Below are 27,053 nucleotides of genomic sequence, written 5' to 3'. Positions count from 1 at the left end.
AAATCAAAGTAACAGACAAAATAAATTTAGGCTGTATAGTACCAATGGTGACAGGTTTAGCGATTTTTTTTAAGCGTTTAGAGCATGCTGAGATAACATGAGTAGAATCACCACAGTAAAAGCACAACCCATTTTGACGTCTATGACTTTGTCGCTCAATTCTGGTCAGAGTTCGGTCACATTGCATAGGCTCAGGTCTCTGTCCAGAAAATACCACCAAAGGATGAGCAGATTTGCGCTCCCTCAAACGCCGATCAACCTGAATGGCTAAAGCCATAGAATCACTCAGACTTGTAGGGGTGGGAAACCCCACCATAACATTCTTAACGGCCTCAGAAAGACCTTCTCTGAAATTTGCAGCCAGGGCACACTCATTCCATTGAGTAAGCACCGACCATTTCCGAAATTTTTGACAATACACCTCTGCTTCATCCTGACCTTGAGAGATAGCCAGCAACGCTTTTTCTGCCTGATTCTCAAGATTAGGCTCCTCATAAAGCAGTCCAAGAGCCAGAAAAAATGCATCTACATTAAGCAATGCAGGATCTCCTGGCGCCAGAGAGAAAGCCCAATCTTGAGGGTCGCCACGCAACAAGGAGATAACAATTTTAACTTGCTGAGCGGAATCACCAGAGGAACGAGGTCTCAGAGATAGAAATAACTTACAATTATTCTTAAAATTTAGAAACCTAGATCTATCTCCAGAAAACAACTCAGGAATGGGTATCTTTGGTTCTGACATAGGGCTATGAATAACAAAATCCTGAATACTTTGCACCCGTGCAGTAAGATGATCCACACTAGAAGTCAGAGTCTGAACATTCATGTCTGCAGCTGAGCTCAAAAGCACCCAGAGTTCAAGGGGATGAAAGAAGCTAAACAGACTGCAGCAAAGGAAGAGCTGGAGGAAAAAAAAAAAAATGTACTCAGGTCTTCTTTTTATCCCACTTCTGCGATGCATTAAACACTTTTTGGCCTGCTATACTGTTATGATCCTTAGTGGTTGAGGATCACAAATTAATCCAGCTAAGTAACAAACATAGGACAAGCTCTAGGGAGGTGGCAAACTGGACTGACCGCAAATCTGAACCTATCCAAACACACTAGAAGTAGCCGGTGAACGTGCCTAAAAATCCTAGACGTCTCGAGCCAGCCTGAGGAACTAACTACCCCTAGAGAGAAAGAAAGACCTCGCTTGCCTCCAGAGAAATAATCCCCAAAGATATAGAAGCCCCCAACAAATAATAACGGTGAGGTAAGAGGAAGGCACATACACAGGGGTGAAAGCAGATTCAGCAAATGAGGCCCACTAATACTAGATAGCAGAAAATAGAAAAGGGAATCTATGCGGTCAGTAAAAAACCCTTACAAAATATCCACTCTGAGATTTCAAGAACCCCCACACCAACTAACGGTGTGGGGGGAGAAACTCAGTCCCCTAGAGCAACCAGCAAGCGAGGAAATCACATTTTAGTGAGCTGGACTAAAAACATAATGAACGCTGATAATCAAAAAATGATCAAACAAAAACTTAGCTTGTCTTGGAGAGACTGGGAGCAAGGTAGACACAAGGAATCTGAAGAGCACTGAATACATTGATAGCAGGCAAGGAACTGAGTATCCAGGTGGGCTAAATAGGAAACCAACCAAGGATAACGAACCAGCTGATGCTGCAACCTGCAGAAAGACAACACTACACAGTACCGCTTGTGACCACTAGAGGGAGCCCAAAAATAGAGTTCACAACAACCTGCATTCATAGCAGCTGTTTCCAATACTTTGCAAGTACCAGTGCCAGACTGATGAACGGCTGCAAGTAGAGTTGAGTGACTTTCACTTTTTTAGGATCGAGTCAGGTTTCGCGAAACCCGACTTTCTGAAAAGTCGGGTTGGGTGAAATCGGCCGATTATTGCGAAAAGTCTGGGGCCGACCGAAACACGAAACCCAATGCAAGTCAATGGGGAATCAAAGTCGGCAGTGAGTGGAGGACAGGAAAACACCTACAGTGCCCATTTTAATGCCAAAAACATCTATTCTTATTACTGAAGCTTGTCAATCTTAATTTACTTTATAATAATAGTTAGGCATTGAAAACTGGGGGTAATTTGGCTAAAGTTGTGGGGGGGGGTAGGGCTGGCTCAAGATTTTTGTGGGCCCAGGAAATGCGGAATACATCATGGCGGTGGAGCAGGGAGAGGTAAGTATTTCAACTTTGCAAGTGCTGTAATCCTGAGCAAGCAGGGGGGGCAGTAGTTGGCACTGGCACAGGGCCCCTCATAGTATGGCGGTGTGATTGACGGCGGGCGGCGCCTCCCACTGCCAGAGACACTTTTGTGTACTATGAGGGGCCCTGTGCCAGTGCCAACGAGTATGCCCCCCCACCTGATGAAGGAACCTGCACTTTCATCTGCACCTTCCTCTTTGTCCCCGTGTAAGGTGGTATAGTATGCGGGAAGGGGAACCTGACTTTCAGCAGGGTCAGATTCTGGCTGTGTAGAGTGCAAGGGGAATGTAGTGGTCTAGGTCAATGTACCAGCAGACTCATCTAGCAGTGGCTTGCCAATGGGCAGGATGAGGAAGAAACACAGATATAGGCCCAAATAGGAAAGTAGGCTAAATGCAGTTCAAAATTGGTAACAGGAGTACACAGGCGGCATTGCTTTGTTCAGTGGAGGACAACTGTATTGAGTGGCACAGACAGACTTAGTAGGCCTAAAATAAAAAAGTAGGCTAAATGCAGTTCCAAACTGGAAACAGGAGTACACAGGCGGCATAGCTTTGTTCAGTGGAGGACAACTGTATTGAGTGGTGCAGACAGACTTAATAGGCCTAAAATAAAAAAGTAGGCTAAATGCAGTTCCAAATTGGAAACAGGAGTACACAGGCGGCATAGCTTTGTTCAGTGGAGGACAACTGTATTGAGTGGCGCAGACAGACTTAGTAGGCCTAAAATAAAAAAGTAGGCTAAATGCAGTTCCAAATTGGAAACAGGAGTACACAGGTGGCATTGCTTTGTTCAGTGGAGGACAACTGTAATAAGAGGTTGACACAGTTAGTAGGCCCAAATAAGTAAGTAGGCTAAATGTTGTTTAAAATAGCTAACAGGACTAAACAGGTGGCATTGCTTTGTTCAGTGGAGGACAGCTGTAATGAGGGGCAGGCACAGTTAGTAGGCCCAAAAAATAAGTAGGCTAAATGCAGTTCAAAATCTGTAACTGGAATAAACAGGCGGCATTGCTTTGTTCAGTGGAGGACAACTGTAATGAGGGGCAGACACAGTTAGTAGGCCTAAAAAAGTAAGTAGGCTAAATGCAGTTCAAAATAGCTAACAGGACTAAACAGGCGGCATTGCTTTGTGCAGTGGAGGACAACTGTAATGAGAGGCTGACACAGTTAGTAGGCCCAAATAAGTAAGTAGGCTAAATGCAGTTCAAAATAGCTAACAGGAATAAACAGGCGGCATAGCTTTGTTCAGTGGAGGACAACTGTAATGAGAGGCTGACACAGTTAGTAGGCCCAAATAATTAAGTAGGCTAAATGTAGTTCAAAATAGCTAACAGGACTAAACAGGCAGCATAGCTTTGTTCAATGGAGGACAACTGTAATGAGTGGCGCAGACAGTTTGCAGGCCCACATTTTAAAAAGTAGGCTCCAAGCAGTTGAAAAATGGAAACAGGAGTAAACAGGCGGCATAGCTGTGTTCAATGGAGGACAGCTGTAATGAGTGGCGCAGACACAGTTTGTAGGCCCACATTTAATAAAGTAGGCTCCAAGCAGTTCAAAAATGGTAACAGGAGTAAACAGGTGGCATAGCTTTGTTCAATGGAGGACAGCTGTAATGAGTGGCACAGACACAGTTTGTAGGCCCACATTTAAAAAGTAGGCTCAAAGCAGTTCAAAAATGGTAACAGGAGTAAACAGGTGGCATAGCTTTGTTCAATGGAGGACAGCTGTAATGAGTGGCACAGACACAGTTTGTAGGCTCACATTAAAAAAGTAGGCTCCAAGCAGTTCAAAAATGGTAACATGAGTAAACAGGCAGCATAACTTTGTTCAATGGAGGACAGCTGTAATGAGTGGCGCAGACACAGTCTGTAGGCCCACATTTAAAAAAGTAGGCTCCAAGCAGTTCAAAAATGGTAAAAGGAGTAAACAGGCGACATAGCTTTGTGCAGTGGAGGACAGCTGTAATGAGTGGCGCAGAAAGAGTTTGTAGGCTCACATTTTAAGCCAAAATAGTAAAGTGGGCTAAATGTCTGCCATAACAATGTTCCTAAATAAACAGTTGGCATAGCTAGGTACAGGGGTGGGCTCCTCTGCTGAGTAGCAGACAGTGGTAGTTAGCGCAAAGTATTAACTGGTCTAAATGGTGGGCAGGGCACCTGTATATTTTTACTATCATCTATCATTTCAACAAAATTGTATTGGCAGTGCCATTGAAGGATTTAACAGCACAGACTAAACAGTGGTGGAGCAGTGAGAGGTAAGTATTGCAAGTGGTAGAGCACTGTTCGAGCTGGGGGGAACACTCTCTCGTGGGCGGCGGTACTGGCACAGGGCCCCTCTTATTACGACGGTGTGTCTGACGTTGGGTGTGCACCACCACCGTCAGAGACACTTCATTGTACTATGAGGGACCCTGTTCCAGCACCGTCACCCAAGAGTGGGCACACCCACCTGTCCAGGCAAACAGCACTCGCACGGGTGCTTGCGCCAAGTGGTGACCACGGACCTGTGGGGGGAGTCAGCCCATTTAGGGAGGTAAATGGTCTATGGTGGACATTCAGCAGCTGCAAATGGAGGAATTGGAGCAGTCAGTAAGAGGAGGCCAAAAGCAAGACATTTTTCAGGCAAGCTACGTGTCAGCAGGGGAAGGTAGGGCAAAATAATTTGAAATCCATGATTGGTTCATTTTAATGAAGGTTAGATCATCAACATTTCGGGTAGCCAGACGAGTCCTTTTTCGGTCAGTATTGAACCAGCAGCACTGAAGACTTTTTCTGATAGCACACTAGCAGCTGGGCAAGCGAGCTCCTGTAATGCATATTCTGCCAATTCAGACCAGGTGTCTATTTTAGATGCCCAGTAATCAAAGGGGAATGACCTGTGAGGGAGAACATCGATAAGAGAGGAAAAATAGTTTGTAACTATACTGGACAAATGCTGTCTCCTGTCCCTTTGAATCGATGCAGCAGTACCAGTCCTGTCTGCGGTCATTGCGAAATCACTCCACAACCTGGTCATAAAACCCCTCTGTCCAACGCTACTTCTGATTTGTGCACCTCTAACACCTCTGCCATGTAGCCCCCTACAGCTCGTGTGAGAACCATCACCGTCGCTGTGTGCTGGGAATGCCTGAACCAAACGGACTACTAGAGGTGCTTGTTTGGTAGCCAATATTTGCTCAAGGTTCTCATGTGGCATGATATTTTGTAATTTCCCTTTATATCGTGGATCCAGGAGGCAGGCCAATCAGTAATCGTCATCGGTCATCATTTTGATAATGCGAGGGTCCCTTTTTAGGATACGCAAGGCATACTCAGCAATGTGGGCCAATGTTCCAGGTGTCAATTCACTGCTTGTGCTGGGTTGAGGAGGACTTTCTTGCAAATCAACATCACTTGTCTCCCGCAAAAACCCAGTACCTGACCTTGCAACGGCACCAGTTTCTATTGCCGCCTGAGAAGCATCCTCCTCCCATAAATATTCATCCCCATCACCCTCCTCCTCCTCCTCTTCGTCCGCCACCTCGTCCAGGAGTGTTCTCTGAGCAGACAATGGCTGACTGTCATCAAGGCTTCCCTCCTCCTCGGCCGCAGACGCCTGCTCCTTAATGTGCGTCAAACTTTGCATCAGCAGACGCATTAGTGGGATGCTCATGCTTATGATGGCGTCGTCTGCAGTTACCAGCCGTGTGCATTCCTCAAAACACTGAAGGACTTGACACAGATCTTGTAGCTTCAACCACTGCACACCAGACAACTCCATGTCTGCCATCCAACTGCCTGCCCGTGTATGTGTATCCTCCCACAAATACATGACAGCACGCCTCTGTTCGCACAGCCTCTGAAGCATGTGCAGTGTGGAATTCCACCTTGTTACAACGTCGATTATTAGGTGGTGCTGGGGAAGTGTCACGCTCACGCCCTGACTGGTGGGCGTGAGCTCGGGGGCTTTGTGGCCCCACTGAGCCACAAACCAGACTACCCTGGAAGGGGTGTGACTATGACAGCTGCCTGGGTTTTCACTGGAGCCTCTGATGGTGAGGTCAGGCTTGTGCAGCAGGCAGCTGCCAGGTGCTACTCCAGGGTGATGTCTGGCTGTGGCTGCTGATCCCACTCGGGAGAAAGGAACACCAGGATTGGTGCAGGCATCAGGCAGGACTGGCAGAAGAGCACAGCTGAAACTCAGATGAGTAGGCTGGCACGGCTGAGACACAGGGCTGGCAGAGACATGGCAAAGAACACAGGGCTGGCAGAGACACGGCAGAGAACACAGGGCTGGCAGGAACGCAGGACTGGCAGGGATGGCAGGAAACACAGGACTGGCTAGGACGGCAGGAAACATAGGACTGGAAGGCACGGCAGGACTGGCAGGAACACTGGATTGGAAGGCACGGCAGAGAACACAAGACTTGTTGATGTGGTTTATGAAGGAACAGGTAGGGACCTGTTCACACTGGAGGTGCAGGTACGGATATGTAGTTTGGAGGAACAGGTAGGGACCTGTTCACACTGGAGGTGCAGGAACGGATATGAAATATGAAGGAACAGGTAGGGACCTGTTCACACAGGAGGTGCAGGAAAGGAAACAAGCAGAAAGGAATGAGGTATGAAGGAACAGGTAGGGACCTGTTCACACAGGAAGAGAACCGCAAGGCTGCGGATAGGAATGGTAGAGCAGCAAGAGATAGTGTAGCAACAAAAGCTAAGCAGAGCAGAACCGCAAGGAATACGGAGAGGAGCTGCAGCGAGAGGTTTCTGCAGCAAAGCAGAGCGGAGCCACAAGGAATGTGGAGAGGAACTGCAGCAAGGGATAACTGCAGCAGCAGAAGATAAGCAGAGTAGAAAGGAGCAGAACCGCAGGAGTGCGGAGCAGAGATAAAGCCACAAAGGTACAGAGCAGGCAGAGCTGCAAGAGTGCGAAGTGTAAGCAGACTGAAAACATGAGGAAAGACACAGCAGGGAAGGAAGCCACAGATAAGGAGACCGAGATAAGACTAAGTTCAGACAAGGAAATGGAACAAGACAAGAAACAAGGACAAAGACATAGGGACTAGGATATACTGCCTCCTGGAGGGCGGACAACAAGACCAAGGCAATAGCACAGAGAAAAGCCTCCAGAGAGGGAGTAACTCAGAGCAAGACCTGGCAAACTCAGCAGCTAAACACAAACTAAGCTAACACATTGCACAGGCCCAGACCACTGGGTGGAGCTGCACTAAATACTGGAGGCCTCCTGGCAATTGGTCAGGAGCAGATTAGACAGATGCACCTGATTCCTATAAGAACCAGAGAGTTCAGGCGCCGCCCCTTATACACACAGCCATGAAGCATGCAGAGAGCAGAGACACAGAACATGGAGCTGGCATGAAACAGAAACCACATCATGACCTGGAGCAGTGGGTAAGATAGTGTGAGAGATGCGAGGCCATGCCGTGATGCCAGCAGAGTTGTTACAGGAAGCTTCAGCGATCGCTGATTGTTCAGTATACGGCTGGAGTGTATGGGCAACCGGCGGATGTGTGAGCAAAGTCTTCGCACCTTCAGGAGCAGGGCTGGTAACCCCAGATAATTTTTCAGGAAGCACTGCACCACTAGGTTCAAGGTGTGAGCCAGGCAAGGTATGTGTTTCAGTTCTGAAATGGCTATGGCAGCCATAAAATTCCTTCCGTTATCACTGACTACCTTGCCTGCCTCATGATGTACACTGCCCAGCCATTACTGAGTTTCTTGCTGCAAGTACTCGGCCAGTACTTCCGCGGTGTGTCTGTTGTCGCCCAAACACTTCATTTCCAACACATCCTGCTGTCGCTTACCACTAGCTGTTCCATAATGGGACACCTCGTGTGCAACACTGGCAGCTGTGGATGGAATGGTCATGCGACTGCGCTCTGTGGACGAGCTTTCGCTTCTGGAGGAGGAGGAGGAGGAGGGGTGGAAAACACCTACAGCCAACTATTTCCTAGACCGTGGTATAAGCAGAACTGTCCCACTATGGCTGTCCCCTGTGGACACTGCATCCACCACATTAACCCAGTGCGCCGTGATGGACACGTAATGTCCCTGGCCATGCCTACTGGTCCATGTATCTGTTGTGAGGTGCACCTTTCTACTGACTGATTGCCTGAGTTCATGGACAATGCGGTCTTTGACATGCTGGTGGAGGGCTGGGATGGCTTTTCTCGCAAAGAAGTGTCAACTGGGTAGGTCATAGCGTGGTACTGTGTAGGCCATCAGGGCATTGAAAGCTTTGCTTTCAACCAACTGGTAGGGCATCATCTCTAACGAGATTAGTCTAGCAATGTGGGCGTTCAAACCCTGTGTGTTATGACCTCAATGGCGAGGGTCTCAGAGGAACAAGTAAGTCTGCGAAGTACAAAAATCCAGCTCATAGGGCAGTGGTAACTGGGTTGACCATATATCTACTCCTAGCGCCAACACTAGAAGTAGCCGGGGAACATGCCTACGTTGGTCGCTAGATGTCTCGCGCCAGCCGGAGGACTAACTACCCCTAGAAGAGGAAAACAAAGACCTCTCTTGCCTCCAGAGAATAGACCCCAAAAGTTGGATACAAGCCCCCCACAAATAATAACGGTGAGGTAAGAGGAAATGACAAACACAGAGATTAACTAGGTTTAGCAAAGAGAGGCCCACTTACTAATAGCAGAATGTAGTAAGATAACTTATATGGTCAACAAAAACCCTATCAAAAATCCACACTGGAAATTCAAGAACCCCCGAACCGTCTAACGGCCCGGGGGGAGAACTCCAGCCTCCCTAGAGCTTCCAGCAAGGTTAGGATACAGATTATGTACAAGCTGGACAAAAATGCAAACAAAAACAAATAGCAAAAAGCAAGAAAGCAGACTTAGCTTAATCTAGCAGGAACCAGGATCAGTAGACAAGAGCACAACAGATTAGCTCTGATTACAACGTTGCCAGGCATTGAACTGAAGGTCCAGGGAGCTTATATAGCAACACCCCTGACCTAACGACCCAGGTGAGCATACAAGGGATGGCAGACATTCCCAGAGTCAAATCACTAGTAACCACTAGAGGGAGCCAAAAAGGTAAATTCACAACAGTACCCCCCCCTTAGTGAGGGGTCACCGAACCCTCACCAAGACCACCAGGGCGATCAGGATGAGCGGTGTGAAAGGCACGAACCAAATCGGCCGCATGAACATCAGAGGCGACCACCCAGGAATTATCCTCCTGACCATAGCCCTTCCACTTGACCAGGTACTGAAGCCTCCGCCTGGAGAGACGGGAATCTAAGATCTTCTCCACCACGTACTCCAACTCGCCCTCAACCAACACCGGAGCAGGAGGCTCAGCAGAAGGGACCACAGGCACAACGTACCGCCGCAACAAGGACCTATGAAATACGTTGTGAATGGCAAACGACACTGGAAGATCCAGGCGAAAGGATACAGGATTAAGGATTTCCAATATCTTGTAAGGACCAATGAAGCGAGGCTTAAATTTGGGAGAGGAGACCTTCATAGGAACAAATCGAGAAGACAGCCATACCAAATCCCCAACGCGAAGTCGGGGACCCACACCGCGGCGGCGGTTGGCAAAACGCTGAGCCTTCTCCTGTGACAACTTCAAGTTGTCCACCACATGACTCCAGATCCGCTGCAACCTATCCACCACAGAATCCACCCCAGGACAGTCAGAAGGCTCCACATGTCCCGAGGAAAAACGAGGATGGAAACCAGAGTTGCAGAAAAATGGCGAAACCAAGGTGGCGGAACTAGCCCGATTATTAAGGGCAAATTCAGCCAACGGCAAGAAGGTCACCCAATCATCCTGATCAGAAGAGACAAAACACCTCAAATAAGCCTCCAGAGTCTGATTAGTTCGCTCCGTTTGTCCGTTAGTCTGGGGATGAAAAGCGGACGAAAACGACAAATCAATGCCCATCCTACCACAAAAGGATCGCCAGAACCTGGAAACAAACTGGGATCCTCTGTCCGACACAATATTCTCAGGAATGCCGTGCAAACGAACCACGTTCTAGAAGAACACAGGAACCAGATCAGAAGAGGAGGGCAGCTTAGGCAAAGGAACCAAATGGACCATCTTGGAGAAACGATCACATATCACCCAGATGACAGACATGCCCTGAGACACCGGAAGATCAGAAATGAAATCCATAGAGATGTGTGTCCAAGGTCTCTTCGGGACAGGCAAGGGCAAGAGCAACCCGCTGGCACGAGAACAGCAAGGCTTAGCTCGAGCACAAGTTCCACAGGACTGCACAAATGACCGCACATCCCTTGACAAGGAAGGCCACCAAAAGGACCTGGCCACCAGATCTCTGGTGCCAAAAATTCCCGGGTGCCCTGCCAACACTGAGGAATGAACCTCGGAAATGACTCTGCTGGTCCATTTAGCAGGCACAAACAATCTGTCAGATGGACAAGAGTCAGGCCTACCAGCCTGAAATCTCTGCAACACACGCCGCAGATCAGGAGAAATAGCTGACAAGATAACTCCTTCCTTAAGAATACCCACAGGTTCAGCGACTCCAGGAGCATCAGGCACAAAGCTCCTAGACAGAGCATCGGCCTTCACATTCTTAGAACCTGGTAAATACGAGACCACAAAGTCAAAACGGGAGAAAAACAATGACCAGCGGGCCTGTCTAGGATTCAGGCGTTTAGCAGACTCGAGATACATCAGATTTTTGTGATCAGTCAAGACCACCACACGATGCTTAGCACCCTCGAGCCAATGACGCCACTCCTCAAATGCCCACTTCATGGCCAACAACTCCCGATTGCCCACATCATAATTTCGCTCTGCCGGCGAAAACTTCCTGGAGAAAAAGGCACAAGGTCTCATAGTAGAGCAACCAGGGACTCTCTGCGACAAAACGGCCCCTGCCCCAATCTCCGAAGCATCCACCTCCACCTGAAAGGGAAGTGAGGTGTCAGGTTGGCACAAAACAGGCGCCGAAGTAAACCAGCGTTTCAACTCCTGGAAAGCCTCCACGGCAGCAGGAGCCCAGTTAGCTACATCAGAGCCTTTCTTGGTCATATCCGTCAATGGTTTAACAACGCTAGAAAAATTTGCGATAAAACGACGGTAGAAGTTAGCAAAACCCAAGAACTTCTGAAGACTCTTAACTGACGAGGGTTGAGTCCAATCATGAATAGCTCGGACCTTGACTGGGTCCATCTCCACAGCAGAAGGGGAAAAAATGAACCCCAAAAAGGGAACCCTCTGTACACCAAAGAGACACTTTGAGCCTTTAACAAACAAAGAATTTTCACGCAAAATCTTAAAAACCATCCTGACCTGCTCCACATGCGAGTCCCAATCATCAGAAAAAACCAGAATATCATCCAGATAAACAATCAAAAATTTATCCAGATACTTCCGGAAAATGTCATGCATGAAGGACTGAAAAACTGAAGGTGCATTAGAGAGCCCAAATGGCATCACCAAGTACTCAAAATGACCTTCGGGCGTATTGAATGCGGTTTTCCATTCATCGCCTTGCTTAATGCGCACAAGGTTGTACGCACCACGAAGGTCTATCTTGGTGAACCACTTGGCACCTTTAATCCGGGCAAACAAATCTGACAACAGCGGCAAAGGATACTGAAATTTGACAGTGATCTTGTTTAAAAGCCGATAGTCAATACAAGGCCTCAAAGATCCGTCCTTTTTGGCCACAAAAAAGAATCCCGCACCAAGAGGGGAAGAAGAAGGACGGATATGCCCCTTCTCAAGAGACTCCTTGATATATGAACGCATCGCGGTATGTTCAGGTACCGACAAATTAAACAGTCTCCCCTTAGGAAACTTACTGCCAGGAATCAAATCTATTGCACAGTCACATTCCCTATGAGGAGGCAGTGCACTGGACTTAGACTCGCTGAAGACATCCTGATAATCAGACAAATACGCCGGAACTTCCGAAGGCGTAGAAGAAGCAATAGACAAGGGCAGGGAATCTCCATGAATTCCATGGCAGCCCCAACTTGACACCGACATTGCCTTCCAGTCCAAGACTGGATTATGGGTCTGTAACCATGGCAAACCCAAAACAACCAAATCATGCATCTTATGCAGAACAAGAAAATGTATCACCTCCCGATGTTCGGGAGTCATGCACATGGTAACCTGTGTCCAAAACTGCAGTTTATTTTTTGCCAAAGGCGTAGCATCAATACCCCTAAGAGGGATAGGATTTTCTAATGGCTCCAGAACAAAACCGCAGCGCTTGGCAAATGACAGATCCATCAGACTCAGGGCAGCACCTGAGTCTACAAACGCCATGACAGGATACGATGACAGTGAGCAAATCAAAGTTACAGATAGAATAAATTTAGGTTGCAAATTACCAATGGCGACAGGACTAACAACCCTAGTAAGACGTTTAGAGCATGCTGAGATAACATGTGTAGAATCACCACAGTAGTAACACAAGCCATTCTGGCGTCTATGAATTTTCCGCTCATTTCTAGTCAGGATTCTATCACATTGCATTAAATCAGGTGCCTGTTCAGACAACACCATGAGGGAATTTGCGGTTTTGCGCTCCCGCAACCGCCGGTCGATTTGAATTGCCAGGGCCATGGAATCATTCAGACCTGTGGGAATGGGAAAACCCACCATCACATTCTTAATGGCTTCAGAAAGGCCATTTCTGAAATTTGCAGCCAATGCACACTCGTTCCACTGGGTCAGCACGGACCATTTCCGAAATTTTTGGCAATACACTTCAGCCTCGTCCTGGCCCTGAGACATAGCCAGCAAGGCTTTTTCTGCCTGAATCTCAAGATTGGGTTCCTCATAAAGCAAACCGAGCGCCAGAAAAAACGCATCAATATCAGCCAATGCCGGATCTCCTGGCGCCAGCGAGAAGGCCCAATCCTGAGGGTCGCCCCGTAAAAAAGAAATAACAATTTTCACTTGCTGAGCGGAGTCTCCAGATGAACAGGGTCTCAGGGACAAAAACAATTTACAATTATTCCTGAAATTTCTAAATTTAAATCGGTCTCCGGAAAACAGTTCAGGAATCGGTATCTTAGGTTCTGACATAGGATTTCTGATAACATAATCTTGTATGCCCTGCACACAAGCAGTAAGCTGGTCCACACCTGTAATCAAGGTCTGGACATTCATGTCTGCAGCAAACACAAGCCACTCAGAGGTAAAGGGGAAAAGAAAAAAAAATGAGAAAGAGAAAAAAAAAAAAAAAAACTCAGAATTTTCTTTCTTATAATCCCGCTTCTGCAATGCATTTAACATTTAATACTGGCCTGGCAAACTGTTATGACCCCAATGGCGAGGGTCTCAGAGGAACAAGTAAGTCTGCGAAGTGCAAAAATCCAGCTCATAGGGCAGTGGTAACTGGGTTGACCATATATCTACTCCTAACGCCAACACTAGAAGTAGCCGGGGAACATGCCTACGTTGGTCGCTAGATGTCTCGCGCCAGCCGGAGGACTAACTACCCCTAGAAGAGGAAAACAAAGACCTCTCTTGCCTCCAGAGAATAGACCCCAAAAGTTGGATACAAGCCCCCCACAAATAATAACGGTGAGGTAAGAGGAAATGACAAACACAGAGATGAACTAGGTTTAGCAAAGAGAGGCCCACTTACTAATAGCAGAATGTAGTAAGATAACTTATATGGTCAACAAAAACCCTATCAAAAATCCACACTGGAAATTCAAGAACCCCCGAACCGTCTAACGGCCCGGGGGGAGAACTCCAGCCTCCCTAGAGCTTCCAGCAAGGTTAGGATACAGATTATGTACAAGCTGGACAAAAATGCAAACAAAAACAAATAGCAAAAAGCAAGAAAGCAGACTTAGCTTAATCTAGCAGGAACCAGGATCAGTAGACAAGAGCACAACAGATTAGCTCTGATTACAATGTTGCCAGGCATTGAACTGAAGGTCCAGGGAGCTTATATAGCAACACCCCTGACCTAACGACCCAGGTGAGCATACAAGGGATGGCAGACATTCCCAGAGTCAAATCACTAGTAACCACTAGAGGGAGCCAAAAAGGTAAATTCACAACACCTGTGTATGCGGATGAGAGGATGAGTACTTCCTTTTCCTAACGAGAGTCTCTTGTAGGGTGAGCTGGACTGGAGAGCTGCATATGGTGGAACTAGCAGGGGTGGTGGTGGACATGGCAGATTGAGAGAGGGTTGGTGATGGTATTCTTGATGTTGGCCTACATACAGTGTTGCCTACCAAGAACCTTGTGATTCCCTGACTGCTTTGGCCTTGCGACGATACCTCCACATTTGCTGCTGGTGGTGTCCTAACCAGTGGGCTTACAGTGAGGGAAGCAATGTAGCGTTGCTGACTACCTTCGTTCTGAGCGGGTGCACCAACGGTACAGGACGTTTGGTAGTTAGTCCAGGCTTGCAAGTGCATGCTGGTTAAATGTTTATGCATGCACGTTGTTTTTAAATTTTGGACATTCTTTCCTCTGCTAAAGGTCTTTGAGCATTTCTTACAGATAACTTTGCACTGATCATTCGGATCTTGGTTAAAAAAATTCCCACGCTGCACTCTTCCTACTATCGAATACTTTTTCAGGCATTGCACGCTGTGCTACTTTCACCGGATGGCCAGGCTGTCCTAAAGGTGTTTTTGGTTTTGTCAAACGTTTTTGGCCAGATACGGGCCTGCCAGATGAAAGCTGTTGCAATGTAGATGCCTGCTGCGGATCATCCTCCTCCGCTTCAGAGCTACTGCCAGTGGCACCCTGTTCCCCCAATGGCTGCCAATCTGAGTCAACAACTGGGTCATCTATCACCTCCTCTTCAATGTCATGTGCACCTTCCTCTGTGTCACCGTGTAAGGTGCTATAGCGTTCGTGACGGGGCACCATAGTCTCATCAGGGTCAGATTCTGGCTCAGTACACTGCGAGGGCAATGATTTGAGTCAATGGAACAACATAATAATCTAGCTGCGGCTGTGCATCTGTGCACTCCATGTCCGATTCATCTTGTAGTGGGCAATTAACAATTTCCCTTTCTAACCCTGGCACGGTATGTGTAAAGAGCTCCATGGAGTAAACTGTAGTGTCGCCTGCAGCATCCTTCACTTTTGCTTTGGGTGAAGGACACAAGGAAGCGACTTGTTCCTGACCGGGAGCATCCACTGACGACTCGCTGCTTTTATATTTCGAACTTTGTGAAGAGGAGGCGAAAGAGCTAGAGGCTGAGTCAGCAAGGAAAGCCAAAACTTTTTCCTGCTGCTCCGACTTTAAAAGCGGTTTTCCTACTCCCAGATAAGGGAGCCTTCGAGGCCTTGTGTAGCCAGACGATGACGCTGGCTCAACACCTCGAGCCTAAGGTGCTATTTTGCTTTTCCCACTACCACCAGATGCTACACCACCATCATTACCAGCTGGCAACAACCGCCTACGGCCTCTTCCACCAGACTTCCTCATTTTTGGGAAAATGTAACCAAAATAACAACCGTTATATGGTACTGTAAAACAAGGTAGAAGGTGTATATAAACTTGTTGAGAATTTAAATCTCCCTTTTTTTGGGGGGAGACTGCAGACAAACTCAGGCCCAGTGTATTACACTACACAATGTAAGTGGCAGAACGTGGCTGGAAGATATACGACAAACAGAACTGACGTAGATCCATTTGGTGCCAATTTAAATCTCCCTTTTTGGGGGGTAAACTGCACCCAAACTCAGACCCAGTGTATTTCACTACACAATGTAAGTGGCAGAACGTGGCTGGAAGATATATGACAAACAGAACTGACGTAGATCCACTTAGTGCCAATTTAAATCTCCCTTTTTTGGGGGAGAAACTGCACCCAAACTGAGGCCCAGTGTATTACACTACACAATGTAAGTGGCAGAACGTGGCTGGAAAATATACGACAAACAGAACTGACGTAGATCCACTTAGTGCCAATTGGATCTTGTTTGCCAAAGACTATATTTAAGTGAAGATGACATGACATGAACATGGAAATTAAAAGTCGACCAAAGCGCATACATTGACCTGTAAGTATTGAGTCTGTCTCAAAATGTCATGGTTTTTCTACAGTATTGTGCAAATCATAAGGTGTAATTGAACACCACATGTTTGTGCTACTTATACTTATGTCAACGTTTTTATGTGTTTAGAGTTTGAAGTGTTAATACAATCCTCCACACCTTTAAATTGTATTCATTTAAAAGACTGAGGTAATAATTATGCAAATGTTATCGTATTAATCTTATAGCAATGCTTCAGCACGGTAATGTTTCAAATAAGAATACCAATTACTGTCTTTTGTAAAGTTTAGAACTGTCCTTATTCAAGCGATTCTATAACAGAAATACAATGAGAAAAAATTATCTCTACTGAAGTCTACATCTTATTCTTTACTGCTACTGTTTTCAATTTCATGAAGAATCAAACATATAAATGTACTTGAACATTAAGGGGGAACACCAAATATCCATAATGAGGAAGTCCAACACAATTGCTTAGTATGTAAGAGGAGCATAAAAGTATTTGCTACTTAGTATTTATTAGTGATCCAGTTTCCAAATGTAGGAATTTAAAGAGGTTATCTGCTTAAAAACATACTCAACTTGTAAAATTGAAAATTATATAAGCTAGTTTCACAAATCCAAATTTCATCATCCAAATATAGACCATGATGTTCAAGCTGGTAGTGGGACTCCTGACTTGAATGTAACAGCCTCATAGGCATAAATGAGGCTGTTGATTTTGTGTCATAACTAGAGATGAGATGATGTTTTGGGTTGTCATTATGATTTAAAAAAAAAACACAATAGTTTGTCAATAAATGGCTTCACCCAACCAGTAACCATGAGAGTAGAAAAAGTTTTGGTGTTATCATTCATATTCTCTGTAAAAAGGCCAAGAAAGAAAAAATTCTGCTTGGGTATGTAAACTTTTGAGCACAACTGTATAAGTGTGTGGCTGATCAGAGACATTTCATGGGTCCGGACCTGTGTGTCGATAACTTGATGTAGTTGTCCTCAAAGAACATTAAGTTGAAGATTCCCTTTTGTAAACTGGGTCCCAGGTTCATAGATCCTTATAAGATTGTGACCATTGTCAATTAGTTCATCAGTCACTTCAGTATCTGGTACACTGGAAGCGATACGGTCCTGAAGAGTAGAAATCAGCAAACTTGTTTTCGAAAATGTTCGCCAATCTCAAATTCATCACGAACATAGCACATTCGGATTAGTGTTCAGTTTCATGAGCATTTTTAAATTCGGTCACAGGTCGGTAAACCATTGCGTCTCCACTAATGCTTTTGTTATTACTTTGGCTAAGATAGTGGGGCTGTATGATGAGCATGGGGGACCAATAAAAATACTTATACAAAACACTTAAGAAATATTTTACATGGAAAAAAATAATAATCACAATAATGCCTTCATAAGCAAATTTGTTCCTGGGGCTGTGGGAGAGGGACCTCTTCTTGTCAGATCGGGGTTCATCAATGGAGGGGGTTATTTTTTGGACCCGCTACATTGACAACATCTTCCTGATCTGGTGGGGCACACCATTGGAGTTACAGTCATTTTTTTCTGATTTGAAAATTAATGGTTTGAATATACATTTGTCTTTTAAATTTGATTATAATGAAATTGATTTTTTGTCACTGGGAGGAGGGGTGCAGACAGTATTTTGGTAGCCATTGCTTTTAGTAAGTACACGGTAGTTGAATCTGTACTGCATGCGTCATCTTCCCACCTGCCCCATGTGATTAATTTTGTCCCTGTTGGCCAGTTCCTTTGCATTAAAAGGATTTGTTTGTCCAATGAAGACTTTGAGGCTCATGCTAAAGAAATGACAAACCGCTTTCTGGACAGAGGATATAACAAGAGGTGTATAAAAAGAGCCTATAATAGAACCAGAAACACCGGGAGACATCAACTCCTCAATTCCTCTGCAAAAATGAAGGACAACTCCCAGGTAAGATTGGTGACTCAGTACCACTCCCAGTGGGGGAAAATGCAAGATGTGCTGGCCAAATTTTGGCCGATACTTCTTGCTGACCCCGTTTTGAGGCAGTATTTACCATCTCGACCTTCTGTTACAGCTTGGAGGTCTAGTAATTTGGGGGATCATCTGGTGAGGAGTTATTTTACGCCACATGCTCCACCTTCGATCTTTTCCACTGAGTCGGCACCTCGTATTGTGGCTTGGAGGTGTAGACCTTGTGGTAAATGCGTGGCATCTCCTAACATTGTCCATGTTCATGATTTTTCTTCCTCGGATTGACGTAACTTCACTATCATTCAGGCTATCACATGCTCTACCACAATGGTTGTGCATTATGCGTCTTGTCCATGTGACAAATATAGTAAAGCCTGGCACTCAACTTTTATATATGCAAGCGGTTTTTATTCCAAATGATAGAACAGTAACAGTAAAACGTTTCAGTGGACTCCACATCTGCAGCATCACCTACTGGGCTGCATTAAGTCTGCGTCTGTTAGCTCATGCTTTCCATTACAGGGATATCAGCAATATTTCAGTCTACCCACCTGGTATAGTTATTCACCCCACTACTACTCACAGTACGTAACTGATGAAGGTCATTGTTTGTGACCGAAACGTTTTACTGTTACTGTTCTATCATTTGGAATAAAAACCGCTTGCATACATAAAACTTGAGTGCCAGGTTTTACTATATATGTCACTAAGGTTTGGGATCCTACCTTGGCACCACTTCATTGAGCTGCCACATGCCTATTTTTATATTGTCCATGTGACAAGGCCTATGTGGGGCTTACAACACGGGCCCTTAAGGTCCGAACACGGGAGCATGTCTGGGACATTTTAGCCGCGAACAAGGAGGACAATGTTGAGTCTTAGAAAACTATCCAGCGTCATTTAAAGATATACCATTCTTGTGATTCGACTGGACTCAAAGTTAAAGGGATTGATCGCATCGTTTCAAATCTTTGTGGGGGGGATTTAGGCAATTTATTGACACAGAGGGAGTCCTATTGGATTTAGAGGCTCCGTGCCCTACAGCCCCATGGCCTCAATGAGATGTTAAGTTTTGCTTATTTCCATTGATTCAACTGTGCTGTGCGGTTTTAATTGGCATCTTTTTCATTTTTTATTTTTTATTTTCTATGTCTATTTTATAATCACTTAATATTAGCGGGTTTGTTTGTATATTTTTAGAATTGTCAATTCTCATCTACCTTTCTCCTTGCTGTCGGGATGCCCTTAGGCTTTGATGGATTTACATTCGTTTTGACACCCTCTGGACTCCCTATGGACTGTACTTAGTATTTTGTCCTGACGGGACACCACTTTTATGTGATAATATTAATGGGATATTATTGTGATTATTATTTTTTGCTATGTAAAATATTTTTACAAGTATTTTTTATATAAGTATTTTTATTGTTTTTTGTAATCGTAATCCTTCACTATTTATTTATTTGTATTTTTATATGCATTTATAAATTTTAATATGAATTTATGTTTTCTACATACATTCTTTATATATTCACTTTTTTGGTGTTATGAATCTCAGTATGTATAATTTTTATTAATGTATGCACATATTCACTTTTTATTATTCATTGGTACTATTTTGCATTCAAGTTTCCTCTTTTTGACTCCTTTTTGCTCTTTAGGGGTCTCATTGTTTTTATGTGATTGTTTACTTGCACTTACGTCCATAGTTTGTCCACAATTCCACCTTTCATCCATTCTTTATATTTTTTTAGTATCCACCATACTTACCTGATGGTGCACTTGTGTGCTGGCTCCTGGTTGCCTGGCACTATTGACGGCGTCTCTCCCCGGCCTGGTTGTGCTCGCGTCTGGGGTTCCACTCATGTGACTATGTGGGCGTTGCCTTTTGACGCCCACCCACCTGACCGGTGAAGTCCTCGGTGATGCTTACTTCCGGAAACGACATGCACCACTCATATGCAGTGTTATTCCATATGTATCTAATTTTGTAATAGGCTTCCCCTGTATATTTAAGGTCCTGCTAATCTATGGGCGCCACTCCCCCGAAAGAAGGCATAGTGCCGAAACGCGCGTTGGGGTGGGTGGCACCACAGAGTTCCAGGTACCCTCTAGGTAATCATTACTTTTTTATTCTTATCTCTCTTATGCTCTGCACTTTCCTTCCTAGATGTGGTGCATAGCCCTCTCGGACACAAGTTGCACAAAATTATCTGGTTTTATTTCCCAGTTTATTAGTACATATGCTATGTGGCATCTATGCACGTGCAATTTTTTTTGCAAAAGTGTTAACTCTTTATATACCTTTTGGCTACCTGACTGATTGTGGTACTTCTGTCATATCCCTATTTATTGTTAGTTGAATGGTTTTATATATTTGATTTCAACATATTTTCTATTTTTTATCACTTGGTTCCTCTTGGTGCTTTTCTTTATATGATTTTCAACTTTAAGATTATGTATGCAGTGCCTTGAAAAGGTATTTACTTTTCCTCAATTTTTCATATGACACCCACAAACTGAAATGTATTTTATTGGGATTTTAAGTGATATACCTTCACAAAGTATTTGTGATGTATAAAGGAAATTATACTGTTTTCTAAATATTTTAAAAACACGTATCTGAAAATTGTGACATGTATTTGTATTCAGCCCCTGTGCTCTCATACTCCTAAATGATACCCTGAGTGACCAAGTGCCTCCAGATGTAACATAATTAGTAAATGTGGTCCACTTGTGTGTAATTTATTCTAAGTATAATTACAACTATTCTGTGAAGGCCTCAGAGGTTTAAGATTTTAAGAACATTAGGGACCAAACATCATCATGAAAACAAAGGAACACACTGTACTGACAATCTAGATTAAAGGGATAATCATTTGAAGTTTCAAAATTGCTGATTTTTTTACATTTCTGTCAAACTTCTGATTTTTTTTTTATAAATAAACACAAAACATATAGACATAAATTTACCACTATCATAAAGTACAACTTGTCACCAAAAAACATTCTCAAAATCACTGAGAACTGTTGAAGCATTCCAGAGTTATTACCACATAAAGGGACACTGGTCAGATTTAAAAAATTTGGCCCGGTCACTAAGGGGTTAAGTTTGTGGGTGTATCATGAAAAATGCTCACACCTCTGCTTCCATTTCACATGTAGATGAATATACAGCGCTGTCAAAAATTAAGAGACCACCACATCCAAACCCTATCATGGGCAGCCCAATCTCCAGACCTGAACCCCATTGAAAACCTCTGGAATGTAACCAAGAGGATGATGTATAGTCACAAGCCATCATACTAAGGAGAACTGCTTATATTGTTGGGCCAGCAGCAGTGTGTAAGACTGGTGGAAAGCATGCCAAGACGCATGAAAGCTGTGATTAAAAATCATGGTTATTCCACAAAATATTAATTTCTGAACTCTTCCTGAGTTAAAACATTAGTATTTTTGTTTCTAAATAATTATGAACTTGTTTTCTTTGCATTATTTGAGATCTGAAAGCACTGGTTATTTTTTTAAAATTTTGACTGTTTCTCCTTTTCGGAAAAAAAAATACAAAATGTATTGCTTGGAAATTTGGAGACATGTTGTCAGAAGTTTATAGACTAAAAGAACAATTTATATTTTGCTGAAAAATATACCTATAAAGAGAAAAATCAGACAAACTGAACATTTTGCAGTGGTCTCTTAATTTTTGCCAGAGCTGTATATACATTACATTACACAACACACACAGACAGGTTTGCTCATTTTACTTTATATGTATTCTCAATTTCCACAGAGGCTTGAATGAAGGCAATATATGAACTGCAGACCACTGCTCACACAGCTCCTTATACTTCCCTGATCATTGCTTTTGTTTCTGAAACAATATTGCAACTCTTAATCACCCTCCCTATTTATTGTAAGACCTGCTGGGCAGCTTTCAGATATTGTATATTTCTATTTGAACTCCCTCACTCACTGCCAATGAAACAAGGAGAACACTTGCACTCCGTCAGCCAGTCCTCCTCAGTGAGTCCTCCCTGCCAGATCAATTTCACACTAGTGGGGAGTCATGCTGCTGCTACAGAGCAAGAATGGAGGAGCTTAGGCTTCTTCTTCTTCTGTTGGTCCTGAGCTCCTAAAAGCTGTGGTTGAAAATGATAATATCTAGGGTATGTCGCCGAAAAAAGTGGCCCACAGCAAGGATCAGCCTTTCTGGCAATTGCCAGAATTGCCAGATGGCCGGTCCAAGCCTGTATAAAGGGTAATATCAGTTGTCACTTTTCTGGTGTTATATAAGTACAGACACATTTCTAATTATATGTAAATTAGAGACATTTCTTATTCATCTTAAATGGATTGGTAAATTGGCTAAAGAAAAAAGGTCCTCATAGTATTGCATGCTAGATTTGCAAGCTTGTTAGTAATATCTGCCTGAACTTTAAAAAAACCAAAAAACGATACTCCATGTGTATAAGGACTGAAATAAAAAAGGCAGGTGATGGAAAAACAAATTGATGAGGCACATGACAAAATAATATAAATGTATTATACTACTAGAAAACAGACAAGATTAGGCAAATGTACAATTTATAGTAATATCTGCTCATGAGGAATACCAAATGAAACAAAACTGGCAGTAAAATATAATACCATCCATGTAATATTTTTCAGCTTGTTTGTGTAATTTAGCACAATCTCCTGCTATGTTTTCTTAAATTATTCACAACCATCGAAGAAGCCGAAAAGTTAATTCCTTCATTTTATTACAATTTTATGAGTGCATCCTTTCTGCTGATAACAGCGGGAAATTTATAAAAACAATAAATATTCTTAAGCATCTGTGGTTGGTCAGGTATAAAACCAGGTTGTAAAATGAAGTAAGCTTGATGATTATGATATTTTTTGATTATGCATACCCATAGTAAATGTATATGGTTGACAACTTATAAAGGGCATGGTATCATTCATTACTGTATATAGGAAAAGGCAACACTTGGGCTGTAGTTAGAGGGATTGTATTCTGAAAAGATGTAGATGACTTTCTGCTTTAACAGGGCCATGTATGGGAGTTCTCAATGATGTGTCTACAATATTGACCCCAGTCTGTGTGCGTATAACTTTATCTTGTCTGATAACTTGGCAATAGTTATGAGTGAACCCATGGATGTTCTGTTTCGCTAGGTTCAGGTGGACTTCAAGTCAATGGGGACCCGAACTTCAGTGGTGTAAAGTGTTCGGAGAAAGAGCTATGGGGCTGCAAAAGGAAGCTAAATGGGGGTAAGAGCAAAACAATTGCCCTGCAAACCGATGTGGATAGGAAAATAACTTAACCCTTTTCTGACCTCAGACGGGATAGTACGTCTGAGGTCAGATCCCCTGCTTTGATGCAGGGCTCCGGCGGTGAGCCCGCATCAAAGCCGGGACATGTCAGCTGTTTTGAACAGCTGACATGTGCCCTCAATAATGGCGGGTGAAATCGTGACTCACCCGCCGCTATTAACTAGTTAAATGTCGCTGACAAACACTGACAGCGGCATTTAACCGGCACTTCCAGCCATCTGGCCGGAAATGAGCACATTGCTGAACCCTGTCACATGATCGGGGGTCAGCGATGCATCAGAATGGTAACTATAGAGGTCCTTGAGATCTCTATGTTTACTGATCCCGGCTAGCTGTGAGCACCACCCTGTGGTCGGCGCTCATAGCAGGCCTGTTATTAAGCACAGTTTCAAAATGGCTACCTAGATGGTTAATGCTGACAACGCCATCATAATCATCACTATTCTGGGCATCTATTTGCTGGAGCAAACTTTGAATAGCATGTGAGAGGAGGTTGTGATCCCAGAGGAAATGTAGGAAGCAGAGAAGGATGCGGCAGGGAAAACATTGTCTCAAAGTACCAGCCCGTCGTCACCAAGGTGGGTTTGGTATACTTCATTTTACACTAAACACTAAGACTAAACCATTAACCCCTTCCCGACCTCTGCCATACTACAGTAGTACTGTGGAGGTCAGATCCCCTGCTTTGACGCGGACTCCGACGGTGAGCCTACATCGAAGCTGGGACATGTCAGCTGTATTGTACAGCTGACATGTGCCCACAATAGCAGAGGGTGGAATCACGATTAACTAGTTACATGCCGCAGTCAAATGCTGACAGCGGCATTTATCTACCCCTTCCGGTCATCGGGCCGGAAATAAGCGCATTGTCGACCCCGTCACATGATCGGGGGTCAGCGATGCGTTGCCATAATAACCAGAGGTCTCCTTGAGACCTCTATGGTTGTTGATGCCAGATTGCTGTGAGCGCCACCCTGTGGTCGGCGCTCATAGCAGTGCAGTAAATCTACTACATAGGGGTCGATCTGAGGATCGCTCCTATGTAGCAGAGCCGATCGAGTTGTGCCAGCTTCTAGCCTCCCATGGAGACTATTGAAGCAAGGCAAAAGTAAAAAAAAGTTAAAAATAATGTGAAAAAAATAAAAAAAATATAAAAGTTTAAATCACCCCCCTTTCGCCCCATTCAAAATAAATCAATAAAAAAAAAATCAAACCTATAGATATTTGGTTTTGCCGCGTTCAGAATAGCCCGATCTATCAATAAAAAAAGGATTAACCTGATCGCTAAACGGTGTAGCGAGAAAAAAATTTGAAACCCCAGAATTTTTTTTGGTCGCCACGACATTGAATTAAAATGCAATAATGGGCGATCAAAAGAACTTATCTGCACAAATATGGTATCATTAAAAACGTCAGCTTGGCACGTAAAAAATAAGCCCTCAACCGACCCCAGATCATGAAAAATGGAGACGCTACGGGTATCGGAATATGTAATGGCACAATTTTTTTTTTAGCAAAGTTTGGAATATTTTTTCACCACTTTGATTGATAAAAGAGAACCTAGATATGTTTGGTGTCTATGAACTCATAATGACCTGGAGAATCACAATATCAGGTCATCTTTAGCATTTAATGAACCTAGTAAAAAAGCCAAACAAAAAACAAATGTGGGATTGCACTTTTTTAGCAATTTTACCGCACTTGGAATTTTTTTCCCGTTTTCTAGTACACGACATGCTAAAACCAATGATGTCGTTCAAAGTTACAACTTGTTTTGCAAAAAATAAGCCCTCACATAGCCATATTGACAGAAAAATAAAAAAGTTATGGCTCTGGGAAGGAGGGGAGCGAAAAACGAACACGGAAAAACAGAAAATCACAGAAAATCACAAGGTCAAAAATATTAAAATATTCTAACAGTGCCCTCACAAAGACAGGCTTGCTAATGTCAGTCCAGTTAAAAAGTTTACCCACATGGGGTACCCCCACAGAAGCAGCTTACAAATTTCACCTGCCTGTGGGGCAGAGAATCCATACATCTGGCACAGCACCCCAGATTAGAAGCTTACAAATTTCACCCACAGAGCATGTTTCCACATTTATCCCACAGTATCTGATATCAAATATCAACCACAGAACATGTTTGCACATTTATCCCACAGAAGCTGACAACAAATTTAACCCGCAGAGCATGTTTCCAGATTTCTCCCACATAAGCTGATAACAAAATTTCATACACTGAACATGTTTCTACATTTCCCCAAAAAAGCTGATTAAAATTTTCACTCACAGATCTTATGTCCAAATTTCTCCCACAGAAGCTGATAACAATTTCACTCACAAAGCATGTTTCCACATTTTTCTGGAAAAGGTTATAAATTTCATCCTCAGAGCATGTTTCCACATTCATTCCACAGAAGATAACACATTTCGCCCACAGATCATGTTTCCACATTTCCCCCAAAAAAGCTGATAACAAATTTTACCCATAGAGCATGTTTTCACATTTCCCCCACAAAAACTGATAAGAAATTACACCCACAATGTTTTCCCATTTTCCTGAGAAAACTGATTAAACATTTCACATGCAGACACATGGACACTTTTAGGCAAAGCGGGACCCTGGGCAAATGTTTAAACTGGTGCCTCAAATGCTAACATATTGCACCATCACACAGAAACATTTTGGTTATATTTACATGCGTTGATTTCAGGCAGCTAAACAAGTGTGATCGACAATTTTGAAGTCATTCGACGCTTGTTTCCTTGCCTCTGTACACCAGCTGAGGAACAATAATGAGGACAGAATAATCACTAGAAGATCAATCTGTCCATGTACAGTATCATCTTATCAGTCCACATACAGTATCATCTTATCAGCAGCATATCTGCCATTTCCATTGGGCGATATGCTGCTGAGAGCAATTATTTTTGTTCCGGCATAACCAATCCAATCACTTGATAAACAGGCAGGATTTTGCTTGTTTAGCATAATACACTCCTCATAGTCATCCATACAGTATAATGCACTCCCCACAGTCCTCCTTATAGTATAATGCACTTCCCACAGTCCTCCTTATAGTATAATACACCCCCATAGACCTCCATATAGTATAATACACTCCCCATAGTCCTCCATATAGTATAATAAACTCCTCATAGTCCTCCATATAGTATAATACACCCCACAAACTCCTTCATATAGTATAATACACTCCCCATAGTCCTCCATGTAGTATAATACACTTCCCATAGTCCTCCATTTAATATAATACACTCTCCATAGTCTTCCATGTAGTATAATGCACCCCCATAGTCCTCCAGGTAGTACAATGCATTTCCCATAGTATAAAGCACTCCATAGTCCTCTATATATTACAATACACTCCTCAGTCTTCCATATAGTATAATACACTCCTCATAGTCCTCCATGTAATACAAAGCACTCCCCAGAGTATAATGCACCCCATAGTTATTCATGCAGTATAATGCATTCCTCATAGTCCTCGAT

This window comes from Ranitomeya variabilis, chromosome 3 (assembly GCF_051348905.1).
Source record: "Ranitomeya variabilis isolate aRanVar5 chromosome 3, aRanVar5.hap1, whole genome shotgun sequence".
In the NCBI taxonomy this organism is placed as follows: domain Eukaryota; kingdom Metazoa; phylum Chordata; class Amphibia; order Anura; family Dendrobatidae; genus Ranitomeya; species Ranitomeya variabilis.
Note: the sequence above shows the minus strand (reverse complement) of the source record.